At 45.0% G+C, this 14,698-nt stretch overlaps 1 pseudogene; it reads left to right on the top strand.

The window, feature by feature from the left end:
- Window positions 1-14,698, top strand: part of LOC118376513 (signal-induced proliferation-associated 1-like protein 1) — a 417,378-nt pseudogene that overhangs the window by 138,190 nt on the left and 264,490 nt on the right.

Below are 14,698 nucleotides of genomic sequence, written 5' to 3' on the forward strand. Positions count from 1 at the left end.
TACATGGGACTTCGGGAGCCTTGCTTTAACAAGGTAAACCGTTTTCACTGTTGTGTCCAAAACGTCTTTCCAGCTTTCGGGCATTCTCTTGGCAGCAAGAGCCTCTCGGTGGATGCTGCAGTGTACCCAAGAGCCTCTCGGTGGATGCTGCAGTGTACCCAAGTGGTGTCTGGAGCAACATTACCACTCCACTATGTCTCCCTGTCATGGCTTTTGCGCCATCATTACAGATAACAACACATCTTACCCACCAAAGTCCATTTGATGTCACAAAACTGTCCCGTTCTTGAAAAATATTAGATGAGGCTTATTTTTTTGTTTCTAAATGTCTGCGCAAGAGTAAAGGTTTAATCGAGTTGTGAGATAGTACTTGCACATATAACACACTGTGGCTGAGGAAAGGCACTACTCCCAATATAAGTGAACCCCAAATAAATGTAGATCTCATCATATTTGCGTCACTTTTAATGGTCCAACGTCCCTGTATTTTGTTCGTGTTTTCCTGGGTAAGGGGGCAGTAGCTCTTCGGCTGCATCAGATTGACAACTGTCCGTGTCCATGCTAGCTGGGCTAACAACAAATGTAGAATTACTGATGTTAGCATTGGATGTGCTCGTGGAAGCAGAACAACTTGTGTTGTCGTCAGGTGCAGGTGTAGTACTGCTGGTGGCAGTAGTACTGCTGGTAGTGTGTCTCCACTGGTATGTGTCTCCACAGAATGAGCAGCAGCTACGTTTGGCGTTGGACTAGTAACCGGAAGGTTGCGAGTTCAAACCCCCGAGCTGACAAGGTACAAGTCTGTCGTTCTGCCCCTGAACAGGCAGTTAACCCACTGTTCCCAGGCCGTCATTGAAAATAAGAATTTGTTCTTTAACTGACTTGCCTGGTTAAATAAAGGTAAAAAAAAAATACGGACCGTTAGTGGAATTCCAGCGAGAGAGTAACGGTTAATGTGATTGGATGTTAATTATATGACTAGGCTACCTGTATTTTGCAGAACATTAGATGGTTTAATTGTATTTTTGGCAGTGAAACAAGGTTACTCAGGCAAGAAAAAAAACCTCACCCAAATCTAATCTAATCAAATCTAAATCAAACCCTGTTGGAAACCAAAGAAAAAGTCAGCAACCTTCCCGCTAGCCATGATTGGTTGAGATAATGAGTGGGCTGGACATGCTGAGAGAAGAATTTGGATTGGTGTGTTGGGTGAAAACGGCACATTTTAGAGGCCTTTTATTGTCCCCAGCGCAAGGTGCACCTGTGTAATGATCGATGCTGTTTAATCAACTTCTTGATATGCCACACCTGTCAGGTTTAATGGATTGTCTTGGCAAAAAAGAAATGCTCACTAACAGGGATATAAACACATTTGTGAGTTATAAGCTTTTTGGAACATTGGGACATTTCTGGGATTTTTGTTTTTCGCTCATAAAACATGGGACCAACACTTTGTGTTGCATTTGTATTTTTGTTCAGTGTATACCAATCCAGATGTGCAAAGCACTTAGAGACTTGCCCAGAAAGACTCCCAGCTGTAATCGCTGCCGAAGGTGCTTCTACAAAGTATTGACTCAAGTGTGTATGTAAATTTAAATATTTCTGTATTTCTTTTTCATTACATTTGCAACGATTTCTAAAAACATGCTTTCATTTTGTCATTATGGGGTATTGTGTGTAAGATGGGTGAGAATTATAATTTTTTTAAATCGATTTTGAATTCAGGCTGTAACACAACACAATATGGAATAAGTCAAGGGGTATGAATACTTTCTGAAGACACAATTTTTTTTATTGTTCTGATCAATCTCTTCTTTTATAAAAAAAAGTTTGCTCTGTCTCTTATAGAAAGTAATGACTTGATTTGTGAGGCATAACCTGGCTATGGAATCTAGTTGAAACCCAAATGGGAGGCAAGGGAGATGAAATGAATTTTGTTTTTGGTGGCGAGGGAGACTAAGTGAATTGAAATCAGCATATTTGGCGTTATGGTTTGTGTAATATCACAAAGTACTGGGGTAGTGAATTGATGTTGCTTCAGCTGTAAGCTAACAAAGAAAGTAAGCCCGCAATTAAAGTTGTAAGCTACCGGTATTGTCTTGCATTGTGTTCTAGCCTGTATTGCCATTGTTTGGCGAACAGTAATTAACAGTTTCGACATTTCTACATGCTGTGACACATTATTCAAGTGTGTTAACTTCTGTGCAGCATGAGTGGGGAGCTAACAATGCAGCCCAGACTGCTCTAGTATATGTATATACTGTACCCTATATCATCTACTGCATCTTTATGTAATACATCTATCACCCGCCACTTTAAACAATGCTACTTAGTTTACTTACCCTACATTACTCATCTCATATGAATATGTATATACTGTACCCTATATCATCTACTGCATCTTTATGTAATACATGTATCACTAGCCACTTTAAACAATGCTACTTAGTTTACTTACCCTACATTACTCATCTCATATGAATATGTATATACTGTACCCTATATCATCTACTGCATCTTTATGTAATACATGTATCACTAGCCACTTTAAACAATGCTACTTAATATACAGCGGAGACTTGTAGTCCTCATTATGTCCTGTTATAGTCCTATCAGCAGAGAGACATGTAGTCCTCATCATGTCCTGTTATAGTCCTATCAGCAGAGAGACATGTAGTCCTCATTATGTCCTGTTATAGTCCTATCAGCAGAGAGACATGTAGTCCTCATTATGTCCTGTTATAGTCCTATCAGCAGAGAGACATGTAGTCCTCATCATGTCCTGTTATAGTCCTATCAGCAGAGAGACATGTAGTCCTCATTATGTCCTGTTATAGTCCTATCAGCAGAGAGACATGTAGTCCTCATCATGTCCTGTTATAGTCCTATCAGCAGAGAGACATGTAGTCCTCATTATGTCCTGTTATAGTCCTATCAGCAGAGAGACATGTAGTCCTCATCATGTCCTGTTATAGTCCTATCAGCAGAGAGACATGTAGTCCTCATCATGTCCTGTTATAGTCCTATCAGCAGAGAGACATGTAGTCCTCATTATGTCCTGTTATAGTCCTATCAGCAGAGAGACATGTAGTCCTCATTATGTCCTGTTATAGTCCTATCAGCAGAGACATGTAGTCCTCATTATGTCCTGTTATAGTCCTATCAGCAGAGAGACATGTAGTCCTCATTATGTCCTGTTATAGTCCTATCAGCAGAGAGACATGTAGTCCTCATTATGTCCTGTTATAGTCCTATCAGCAGAGAGACATGTAGTCCTCATTATGTCCTGTTATAGTCCTATCAGCAGAGAGACATGTAGTCCTCATTATGTCCTGTTATAGTCCTATCAGCAGAGAGACATGTAGTCCTCATTATGTCCTGTTATAGTCCTATCAGCAGAGAGACATGTAGTCCTCATTATGTCCTGTTATAGTCCTATCAGCAGAGAGACATGTAGTCCTCATTATGTCCTGTTATAGTCCTATCAGCAGAGAGACATGTAGTCCTCATTATGTCCTGTTATAGTCCTATCAGCAGAGAGACATGTAGTCCTCATTATGTCCTGTTATAGTCCTATCAGCAGAGAGACATGTAGTCCTCATTATGTCCTGTTATAGTCCTATCAGCAGAGAGACATGTAGTCCTCATCATGTCCTGTTATAGTCCTATCAGCAGAGAGACATGTAGTCCTCATTATGTCCTGTTATAGTCCTATCAGCAGAGAGACATGTAGTCCTCATTATGTCCTGTTATAGTCCTATCAGCAGAGAGACATGTAGTCCTCATCATGTCCTGTTATAGTCCTATCAGCAGAGAGACATGTAGTCCTCATTATGTCCTGTTATAGTCCTATCAGCAGAGAGACATGTAGTCCTCATTATGTCCTGTTATAGTCCTATCAGCAGAGACATGTAGTCCTCATCATGTCCTGTTATAGTCCTATCAGCAGAGACATGTAGTCCTCATTATGTCCTGTTATAGTCCTATCAGCAGAGACATGTAGTCCTCATTATGTCCTGTTATAGTCCTATCAGCAGAGAGACATGTAGTCCTCATTATGTCCTGTTATAGTCCTATCAGCAGAGACATGTAGTCCTCATTATGACATTATGTCCTGCCAGTAGAAACGTGTTTTAGGCCTCACGCTACCCATATAGGGATACATACGTGTAATGTCGACCCCGACACAGCCATGACACGATCGCAAAGAAGACATGCACTACTGACAATCTAGAGCGAGTAAGTAAAGCCAACCACCCACACACATTTTTGTTTTCCTTCAGCTCCCTATCCTGTTGTAGCAAGTTAATCTTCATTTTGGTACGGAGTTAGCCTAGCTACTATCGGACGGGGCCTTCCCTCCCCTCTGCCACCGAAATCGTGAGCTCTTTGAAAATCAATCGTTTCCACCTGTTCGTCCGTCGTCTTGAGATTACGTTTCGTGAAAACCTTGATCCCCCCCCCCCCTCCGTTGACTGTTTTCATCCTCCTTTATTCCCATTATAACAATATTATTCTTCACACTTCTGCACTTTATATCAAGTGATTCTGCTTTCATTGCTTTATTATCATGCCGTAGCGTCTCTGTAGTGTGTTTTAGGAAGTCCACGGTACTTTTCATTGTCTTACTTTTCCACTCGGATTTCTTCCATTTTTGTTACTGTAATCCATTCCTGTTTTTATTAATGCCTCAACGTCCCCCAGTAGTCCAGGCAATAGAGCCAGTTTTTTTTATTTTACTGTTCTCTCATGCTTGTAAGCAGTGCTCCGTATTCTGGAGACATACTTCTAAAAAATGTCCCCATCCAATTATTACATTTAGAATTTGACGGTTTCCCTTCAGTTTCGCTCGAGGAGATGTCCTTCCTCTCTTTTTTTAGTTCGCTTCGATTTATCCTATTTTCTTTTCCGAGCATATCAAAATGCTGATCAATAAATCATTCATTCAATCATTCAAGGTTCTCTATTTTATCCAGAATGTTTGTTTCGCAGTTATTAGCTAATCCTACATTTTATGATTGATTAATGGGACAAGCTGTGCCTACCACCCTGCCAACTGCCACATCATCAGCCAGTTAGTGAAGAGAGAGAGTCTGTTTCTTCTGCTGGATTAAAAACAACTTCAGTTGTTGTAGCCATGACAAAGGCATCTCTGACATAGAGGCCTAAACCCAACCTCTAACCCTCTAACTATCTCTCTTCTTCCTCTTTCTCCTCCTCTCTTCTCCTCTTCCTCTCTTCCTCCTCTCTCCTCTTTCTCTCCTCTCTCTCCTCTTCTTCGTTTTGTCTCTTCCTCTCTCTCCTCTTCTTTCCTTCTTCCTCTCTCTCTCTCCTCTTCCTCTCTCTCCTGTAGAGTTCACCAGAGACCGACGCAGCATACAGACCTGAGGAGGACCAACACTAGCAACAACCTTCTGTCTGCCCTGCCTTTCTCTTCCTCCTCCAGTCCTCCCAGCCACCCATGCTCTGTGAGGCGCTCTATCCTCTCCTCTCCCTGGGCATAATGCTCCATCTCTACTGCTGAGCTTTCCCTTACCCCACCTTACCCCCCAACTCCACCATGACCAGTCTGAAGCGGTCTCAGACAGAGCGTTCGGTGGGCGGCTCGGTACCTGCCTCTGATGAATTCTACACCCGTCGCCTGCGCCTCCCCAATGGTGGCGCCCCCCCACCTCGCTCGGAGAGCACCCACCTCACCTCCTCTTCCTCATCCGGCTCCTCTTCCTCCTCCACCCCGGGGGTTCCCAAGATGGGAGTCAGGGCCCGCGTGGCGGACTGGCCCCCAAAACGGGATGGAACGGGCGGGGTGTGGCACATCACCGTAGATACGGACTCCCCGAGTTCCACCATGTCATCTTCAGGTGGCGGAGAATGTGGGTCAGGCGGGTCGGCCGGGGAACGCGGGTCGGCCGGGGAACGCGGAGAAAGAGAACGGAGCTCGGGTTCAGGCTCGGCGCCCACGGCCCATAGCAACCTGTCGGCTAAACTGGGCCACCTGATCAGCCCTCAGGACTCCTCGATGCTCCGGAACATCCACAACACCCTGAAGAGCAAGATGCACCACAGCAGACATCACAGCAAAGACAACCGCTACCTGTCGCCAGACGGCTACCAGGGCTCGCCGCGTAAAGGCATGAGGCGTATCCGCCAGCGCTCCAACAGTGACATCACTATCTCTGAGTTAGAGGGTGACGGGGGCGAGGGCTGGTCCTTCTCCGGCTGGACGCCCATGCACCGAGAGTACGGAAGCACCTCCTCCATAGACAAACATGCAGGCTCAGGGGAGAGCTTCTTCGATATGCTCAAGGTATTTTATTGATTGATGTAAAAACAATTAGTATAGTTAAAAAAAAAGAACACGGAAAAAATGTACGAAGAATTCCAGAGGATGATGCATGAAAGTGTTGAATACACTTATTTTATGTATTTTAAATGTGTCAAGTGAACTTCATTCATTCAAGGGCTATACGTCCCAGGAGGCTCCTGATCAACGCAGCCCGGCGCCGGACAGACTTGGTGAGCTGCTGACGGTGGCCCCGCACAAACAGGCTGCCCTGGATCTACCTGATGGACCCCTGGGTCCTACCAGAGGTAGCCCCGCCAGTCGCCTGAAGGAAAGAGAGAAACACCTGAAGAGGAGGTCCAAGGTAGAGCACATGATCTGCATTTCTCATTAATCTTAATAATTATAATGATTTAATAAATGTCTATAGCCCTTTTGATAACAGAAAAAAATCTCAAAGTGCTTCAAAAGCAAAAAACAAGCCATACATTAGCATGAGTAGCCTAGCTATAGCTAGCTAGGTCAACCAATACATCGTCATGAGTAGCCTAGCTTATAGCTAGTTAGGTCAACCAATACATCGTCATGAGTAGCCGAGCTTATAGCTAGTTAGGTCAACCAATACATCGTCATGAGTAGCCTAGCTATAGCTAGTTATGTCAACCAATACATCGTCATGAGTAGCCGAGCTTATAGCTAGTTAGGTCAACCAATACATCGTCATGAGTAGCCTAGCTATAGCTAGTTATGTCAACCAATACATCGTCATGAGTAGCCTAGCAATAGCTAGCTAGGTCAACCAATACATCATCATGAGTAGCCTAGCCATAGCTAGCTAGGTCAACCAATACATCGTCATGAGTAGCCTAGCCATAGCTAGCTAGGTCAACCAATACATCATCATGAGTAGCCTAGCAATAGCTAGCTAGGTCAACCAATACATCATCATGAATAGCCTAGCTATAGCTAGCTAGGTCAACACATACATCATCATGAGTAGCCTAGCCATAGCTAGCTAGGTCAACCAATACATCGCCATGAGTAGCCTAGCTATAGCTAGTTAGGTCAACCAATACATCATCATGAGTAGCCTAGCTGTAGCTAGTTAGGTCAACCAATACATCGTCATGAGTAGCCTAGCTTATAGCTAGTTAGGTCAACCAATACATCATCATGAGTAGCCTAGCTTATAGCTAGTTAGGTCAACCAATACATCATCATGAGTAGCCTAGCTTATAGCTAGTTAGGTCAACCAATACATCATCATGAGTAGCCTAGCTGTAGCTAGCTAGGTCAACCAATACATCGTCATGAGTAGCCTAGCTTATAGCTAGTTAGGTCAACCAATACATCATCATGAGTAGCCTAGCAATAGCTAGCTAGGTCAACCAATACATCATCATGAGTAGCCTAGCCATAGCTAGCTCGGTCAACCAATACATCATCATGAGTAGCCTAGCCATAGCTAGCTCGGTCAACCAATACATCATCATGAGTAGCCTAGCTTATAGCTAGTTAGGTCAACCAATACATCATCATGAGTAGCCTAGCTGTAGCTAGTTAGGTCAACCAATACATCGTCATGAGTAGCCTAGCTTATAGCTAGTTAGGTCAACCAATACATCATCATGAGTAGCCTAGCCATAGCTAGCTAGGTCAACCAATACATCATCATGAGTAGCCTAGCAATAGCTAGCTAGGTCAACCAATACATCATCATGAGTAGCCTAGCTTATAGCTAGTTAGGTCAACCAATACATCATCATGAGTAGCCTAGCAATAGCTAGCTAGGTCAACCAATACATCATCATGAGTAGCCTAGCAATAGCTAGCTAGGTCAACCAATACATCGTCATGAGTAGCCTAGCAATAGCTAGCTAGGTCAACCAATACATCGTCATGAGTAGCCTAGCTTATAGCTAGTTAGGTCAACCAATACATCATCATGAGTAGCCTAGCTTATAGCTAGTTAGGTCAACCAATACATCATCATGAGTAGCCTAGCTGTAGCTAGTTAGGTCAACGAATACATCGTCATGAGTAGCCTAGCTATAGCTAGTTAGGTCAACCAATACATCATCGTGAGTAGCCTAGCTGTAGCTAGTTAGGTCAACCAATACATCGTCATGAGTAGCCTAGCTATAGCTAGCTAGGTCAACCAATACATCATCATGAGTAGCCTAGCTGTAGCTAGTTAGGTCAACCAATACATCTTCATGAGTAGCCTAGCTGTAGCTAGTTAGGTCAACCAATACATCGTCATGAGTAGCCTAGCTTATAGCCAGTTAGGTCAACCAATACATCATCATGAGTAGCCTAGCCATAGCTAGCTAGGTCAACCAATACATCATCATGAGTAGCCTAGCAATAGCTAGCTAGGTCAACCAATACATCATCATGAGTAGCCTAGCTTATAGCTAGTTAGGTCAACCAATACATCATCATGAGTAGCCTAGCCATAGCTAGCTCGGTCAACCAATACATCATCATGAGTAGCCTAGCAATAGCTAGCTAGGTCAACCAATACATCATCATGAGTAGCCTAGCTTATAGCTAGTTAGGTAAACCAATACATCATCATGAGTAGCCTAGCAATAGCTAGCTAGGTCAACCAATACATCATCATGAGTAGCCTAGCAATAGCTAGCTAGGTCAACCAATACATCGTCATGAGTAGCCTAGCAATAGCTAGCTAGGTCAACCAATACATCGTCATGAGTAGCCTAGCTTATAGCTAGTTAGGTCAACCAATACATCATCATGAGTAGCCTAGCAATAGCTAGCTAGGTCAACCAATACATCATCATGAGTAGCCTAGCTGTAGCTAGTTAGGTCAACCAATACATCTTCATGAGTAGCCTAGCTTATAGCTAGTTAGGTCAACCAATACATTGTCATGAGTAGCCTAGCTTATAGCTAGTTAGGTCAACCAATACATCGTCATGAGTAGCCTAGCTATAGCTAGCTAGGTCAACCAATACATCGTCATGAGTAGCCTAGCTTATAGCTAGTTAGGTCAACCAATACATCGTCATGAGTAGCCTAGCTTATAGCTAGTTAGGTCAACCAATACATCGTCATGAGTAGCCTAGCTTATAGCTAGTTAGGTCAACCAATACATCGTCATGAGTAGCCTAGCTTATAGCTAGTTAGGTCAACCAATACATCGTCATGAGTAGCCTAGCTTATAGCTAGTTAGGTCAACCAATACATCGTCATGAGTAGCCTAGCTTATAGCTAGTTAGGTCAACCAATACATCGTCATGAGTAGCCTAGCTTATAGCTAGTTAGGTCAACCAATACATCATCATGAGTAGCCTAGCCATAGCTAGCTAGGTCAACCAATACATCATCATGAGTAGCCTAGCCATAGCTAGCTAGGTCAACCAATACATCATCATGAGTAGCCTAGCAATAGCTAGCTAGGTCAACCAATACATCGTCATGAGTAGCCTAGCTTATAGCTAGTTAGGTCAACCAATACATCGTCATGAGTAGCCTAGCCATAGCTAGCTAGGTCAACCAATACATCATCATGAGTAGCCTAGCTTATAGCTAGTTAGGTCAACCAATACATCATCATGAGTAGCCTAGCCATAGCTAGCTAGGTCAACCAATACATCATCATGAGTAGCCTAGCTTATAGCTAGTTAGGTCAACCAATACATCATCATGAGTAGCCTAGCAATAGCTAGCTAGGTCAACCAATACATCATCATGAGTAGCCTAGCCATAGCTAGCTAGGTCAACCAATAGTGGCCAAGACTTTGAATGCATGAATCCTCCAAAGATGGAGAGGAACAGCACATAGCTCGATCTTGGAACCAGCCTGAGTTGCGTAACCACTCGACTTCTGCTTCACAATGTATGGCACCCACTTGTGTGATGCCTCATCAGCTCTGGTCGCCAGAAAGCTCACCACTCACAGTTCGGAGTAGTAATCAGTCGTGCTCATTACGAACCCTCTGCCTCAACATTGCGGTCCTCTACTGCATCTCCCATTCCTCTCAAAATGCAGGTGACTCCTCAAACGGTGTTCTCAGCAACCATGTTAAACAAAAAACTGAACAATTCTATTTATCTTGCCTGTAATTCTGACCCACCACCTCGATTCGGTCCTGTGTAGCAAAATTTGAAATTGTGTTTTTTTTTTACACTGGATAAAAGTAGAGACTCAGAACTAGAAAATGGTATATCAAACACTGCAGTTTAGGAACAATGGGAAAGTAATTCAGTTTTGTAAATTGATAAATGGGTAATCCCACATTTTAAGAACATGCCCCTAGAGTTTTTTGGTACACCTACTGGAGATATATTTTTGTCTACACCTATTCAACATCATTCACACCCTCTTAAGCTTTAGCCCCACCTATCTCTTTAAGGATTCACACATGAGGCCATGTGCTAAACATAGTGAGTAAGGTGGTGTAGTAAACAACCAAATATTTCAAGACTAGAAGTGGTGAAAGTAGTAGTAGTAGTTAAAATACCCTATCTAGTCCTTGGCCTATATCCTAATCTGACTTTGGTGCAGACCATGTTCTTCACATGAAATAAAACAAAATCTGAGTTTATTGTTACTTGCATAGTGTTTGACGTAGCTAGCTAGCTAAACAAGGAACCATAATCCCAACTCATGCACCCCGCATGAATTTGCAGATAGCTAAAACTAACCAACTAGGTTCAATGTTAGCTAGCTAACGGTATGCTTAAACTTGCAATTATACATTAGAAATGTATAATATCTGAAAATGTAGCTTGACTCTTATTTGTTTACATGGATGAATGCTTTTCCCTCTCGGTCACGGTTGCCATGGTTGCTCCTAGTTTAAAGATGTAATCCAGAGACAGGTGTTTATAAAACAACCTTCTGTGTTCTGTTTTCGACTCTCCACATTGGGCAATCATCTCTCTACTTCCTACCAGGCATTCCACCACTGGTTTCAAAACTCGGTCAACTTCTTCTGTGACAACAACACTGTTTTTTAAATTTGTACCTTTATTTAACCAGGCAAGTCAGTTAAGAACAAATTCTTGTTTTCAATAACTGTCAATGACAGTGGGTTAACTGCCTGTTCTGGGGCAGAACGACAGATTTGTACCTTGTCAGCTCGGGGATTCGAACTTGCAACCTAGTCCAACGCTCTAACCACTAGGCTACCCTGCCGCACCGATCACATTCCTTCCCAATCACTGTCATGAAAGTTCACATTCCAGAAGACATTTCTGCCAAAAAAACAACAACATTTAGCTAAAAAAGAAATGAAAAATGTTACCGCTTCTCCTGCTAGACTGCTTCTTGAAACGGGTCACATTGTCATGTCTATGCTTAATATGTTTGTTTTTTAATGTGTTATGAGTCTGTACTTTACACCAATATTACATTAAAATCAATAATTGTTTTTATCCATACACATTGTTTAATGTGTTTAATATATGCACATTGATGCAAACAACATTTCCCTACGGGGGATAATAAAGTCATGATCTTATCTGATTCCAGTCGGAGACTGGAGGGGAGTCCATCTTCAGGAAGCTCCGCAGCGTCAAGGCCGAGGGTGACTCGTCCCGGGCTGGGTCTGATGTGGAAGATGGGGTGCGGGAGGACGTCAGTGGCCCTCCTCCCAAACCCTGGTCCTGTCAGAAAGGCTTCGCTCACTTTGACGTGCAGAGTATCCTCTTCGACCTCAACGAGGCCATCCAGGGTCGACAGTCCGGCGGGAAACGCAAGAACACCACCACGGGCGCCTCCGCCGCGGCCGCCGCCTCGGCCTCCGCCACGGCCTCCGCCACTTCCTCTCTCTCGTCCAATCAGAGCGGGGTATGCGGCGGGGGCGGGTCTCCGTGCGGGTCCCAGGAGGAGCTGAGCGGGAAGGAGGGGGGCACGGGACAGGGAGGGACTCACACCACTAACCCTGCCCTAGACCCTGGTGATGAGAAGAGCAACGATCTGGTGCTGAACTGTCCTTGTTTCAGGAATGAACTGGGAGGAGAGGGAGAGAGGAACATTGGCCTCTCAAAACGGGTAGGAGGACACATGTATACACACACACACACACACACACACACACACACACACACACACACACACACACACACACACACACACACACACACACTACACACCTAGTGTTGTCATACTACTAGTTTTTCCTTGACAAAGAAACGCACACATAGCCGGCTAAACGATATAACCTTAAAAAAAAACGTACTTTATGTCAAATATGTTGTGCTGTCGCATGGAATATAAACGGTGGTGACTGGGTGGTGACTGGGTGGTGACTGGGTGGTGACTGGGTGGTGACTGGGTGGTGACTGGGTGGTGATTGGGTGGTGACTGGGTGGTGATTGGGTGGTGACTGGGTGGTGATTGGGTGGTGACTGGGTGGTGATTGGGTGGTGACTGGTTTGTGATTGGGTGGTGACTGGGTGGTGACTGGTTTGTGATTGGGTGGTGACTGGGTGGTGACTGGGTGGTGATTGGGTGGTGATTGGGTGGTGACTGGTTTGTGATTGGGTGGTGACTGGGTGGTGACTGGGTGGTGACTGGGTGGTGATTGAGTGGTGACTGGTTTGTGATTGGGTGGTGACTGGGTGGTGACTGGGTGGTGATTGGGTGGTGACTGGGTGGTGACTGGGTGGTGATTGGGTGGTGACTGGGTGGTGATTGGGTGGTGACTGGTTTGTGATTGGGTGGTGACTGGGTGGTGACTGGGTGGTGATTGGGTGGTGATTGGGTGGTGACTGGGTGGTGACTGGGTGGTGACTGGGTGGTGACTGGGTGGTGATTGGGTGGTGACTGGGTGGTGATTGGGTGGTGACTGGGTGGTGATTGGGTGGTGACTGGGTGGTGATTGGGTGGTGACTGGGTGGTGACTGGGTGGTGATTGGGTGGTGACTGGTTTGTGATTGGGTGGTGACTGGGTGGTGACTGGGTGGTGACTGGTTTGTGACTGGGTGGTGATTGGTTTGTGACTGGGTGGTGATTGGTTTGTGACTGGGTGGTGATTGGTTTGTGACTGGGTGGTGATTGGGTGGTGACTGGGTGGTGACTGGTTTGTGATTGGGTGGTGACTGGGTGGTGATTGGGTGGTGACTGGGTGGTGACTGGGTGGTGACTGGGTGGTGATTGGGTGGTGACTGGGTGGTGATTGGGTGGTGATTGGTTTGTGACTGGGTGGTGATTGGTTTGTGACTGGGTGGTGATTGGTTTGTGACTGGGTGGTGATTGGTTTGTGACTGTGTGGTGATTGGTTTGTGACTGGGTGGTGATTGGTTTGTGACTGGGTGGTGATTGGTTTGTGACTGGGTGGTGATTGGTTTGTGACTGGGTGGTGATTGGTTTGTGACTGGGTGGTGATTGGTTTGTGACTGGGTGGTGATTGGTTTGTGACTGGGTGGTGATTGGTTTGTGACTGGGTGGTGATTGGTTTGTGACTGGGTGGTGATTGGTTTATGACTGGGTGGTGATTGGTTTGTGACTGGGTGGTGATTGGTTTGTGACTGGGTGGTGATTGGTTTGTGACTGGGTGGTGATTGGTTTGTGACTGGGTGGTGATTGGTTTGTGACTGGGTGGTGATTGGTTTGTGACTGGGTGGTGATTGGTTTGTGACTGGGTGGTGACTGGGTGGTGATTCGTTTGTGACTGGGTGGTGATTGGTTCGTGATTGGTTTGTGACTGGGTGGTGATTGGTTCGTGATTGGTTTGTGACTGGGTGGTGATTGGTTCGTGATTGGTTTGTGACTGGGTGGTGATTGGTTCGTGATTGGTTTGTGACTGGGTGGTGATTGGTTCGTGATTGGTTTGTGACTGGGTGGTGATTGGTTTGTGACTGGGTGGTGATTGGTTCGTGATTGGTTTGTGACTGGGTGGTGATTGGTTCGTGATTGGTTTGTGACTGGGTGGTGATTGGTTCGTGATTGTTTTGTGACTGGGTGGTGATTGGTTTGTGACTGGGTGGTGACTGGGTGGTGATTGGTTTGTGACTGGGTGGTGATTGGTTCGTGATTGGTTTGTGACTGGGTGGTGATTGGTTTGTGACTGGGTGGTGACTGGGTGGTGATTGTTTTGTGACTGGGTGGTGACTGGGTGGTGATTGGTTTGTGACTGGGTGGTGACTGGTTTGTGACTGGGTGGTGACTGGGTGGTGACTGGGTGGTGATTGGTTTGTGATTGGTTTGTGACTGGGTGGTGATTGGGTTGTGACTGGGTGGTGATTGGTTTGTGACTGGGTGGTGATTGGGTTGTGACTGGGTGGTGATTGGTTTGTGACTGAGTGGTGACTGGGTGGTGACTGGTTTGTGACTGGGTGATAACATAAGGTTGTCGTGTCCGACATTATGATGGTTTTCCTCAAGACATGAAGGCCCCTTCATAGTCTGGCTGTGTGTCTGTCTGGCTGTGTGTCTGTCTGGCT

This window comes from Oncorhynchus keta, chromosome 19, assembly GCF_023373465.1.
Source record: "Oncorhynchus keta strain PuntledgeMale-10-30-2019 chromosome 19, Oket_V2, whole genome shotgun sequence".
In the NCBI taxonomy this organism is placed as follows: Eukaryota; Metazoa; Chordata; class Actinopteri; order Salmoniformes; family Salmonidae; genus Oncorhynchus; species Oncorhynchus keta.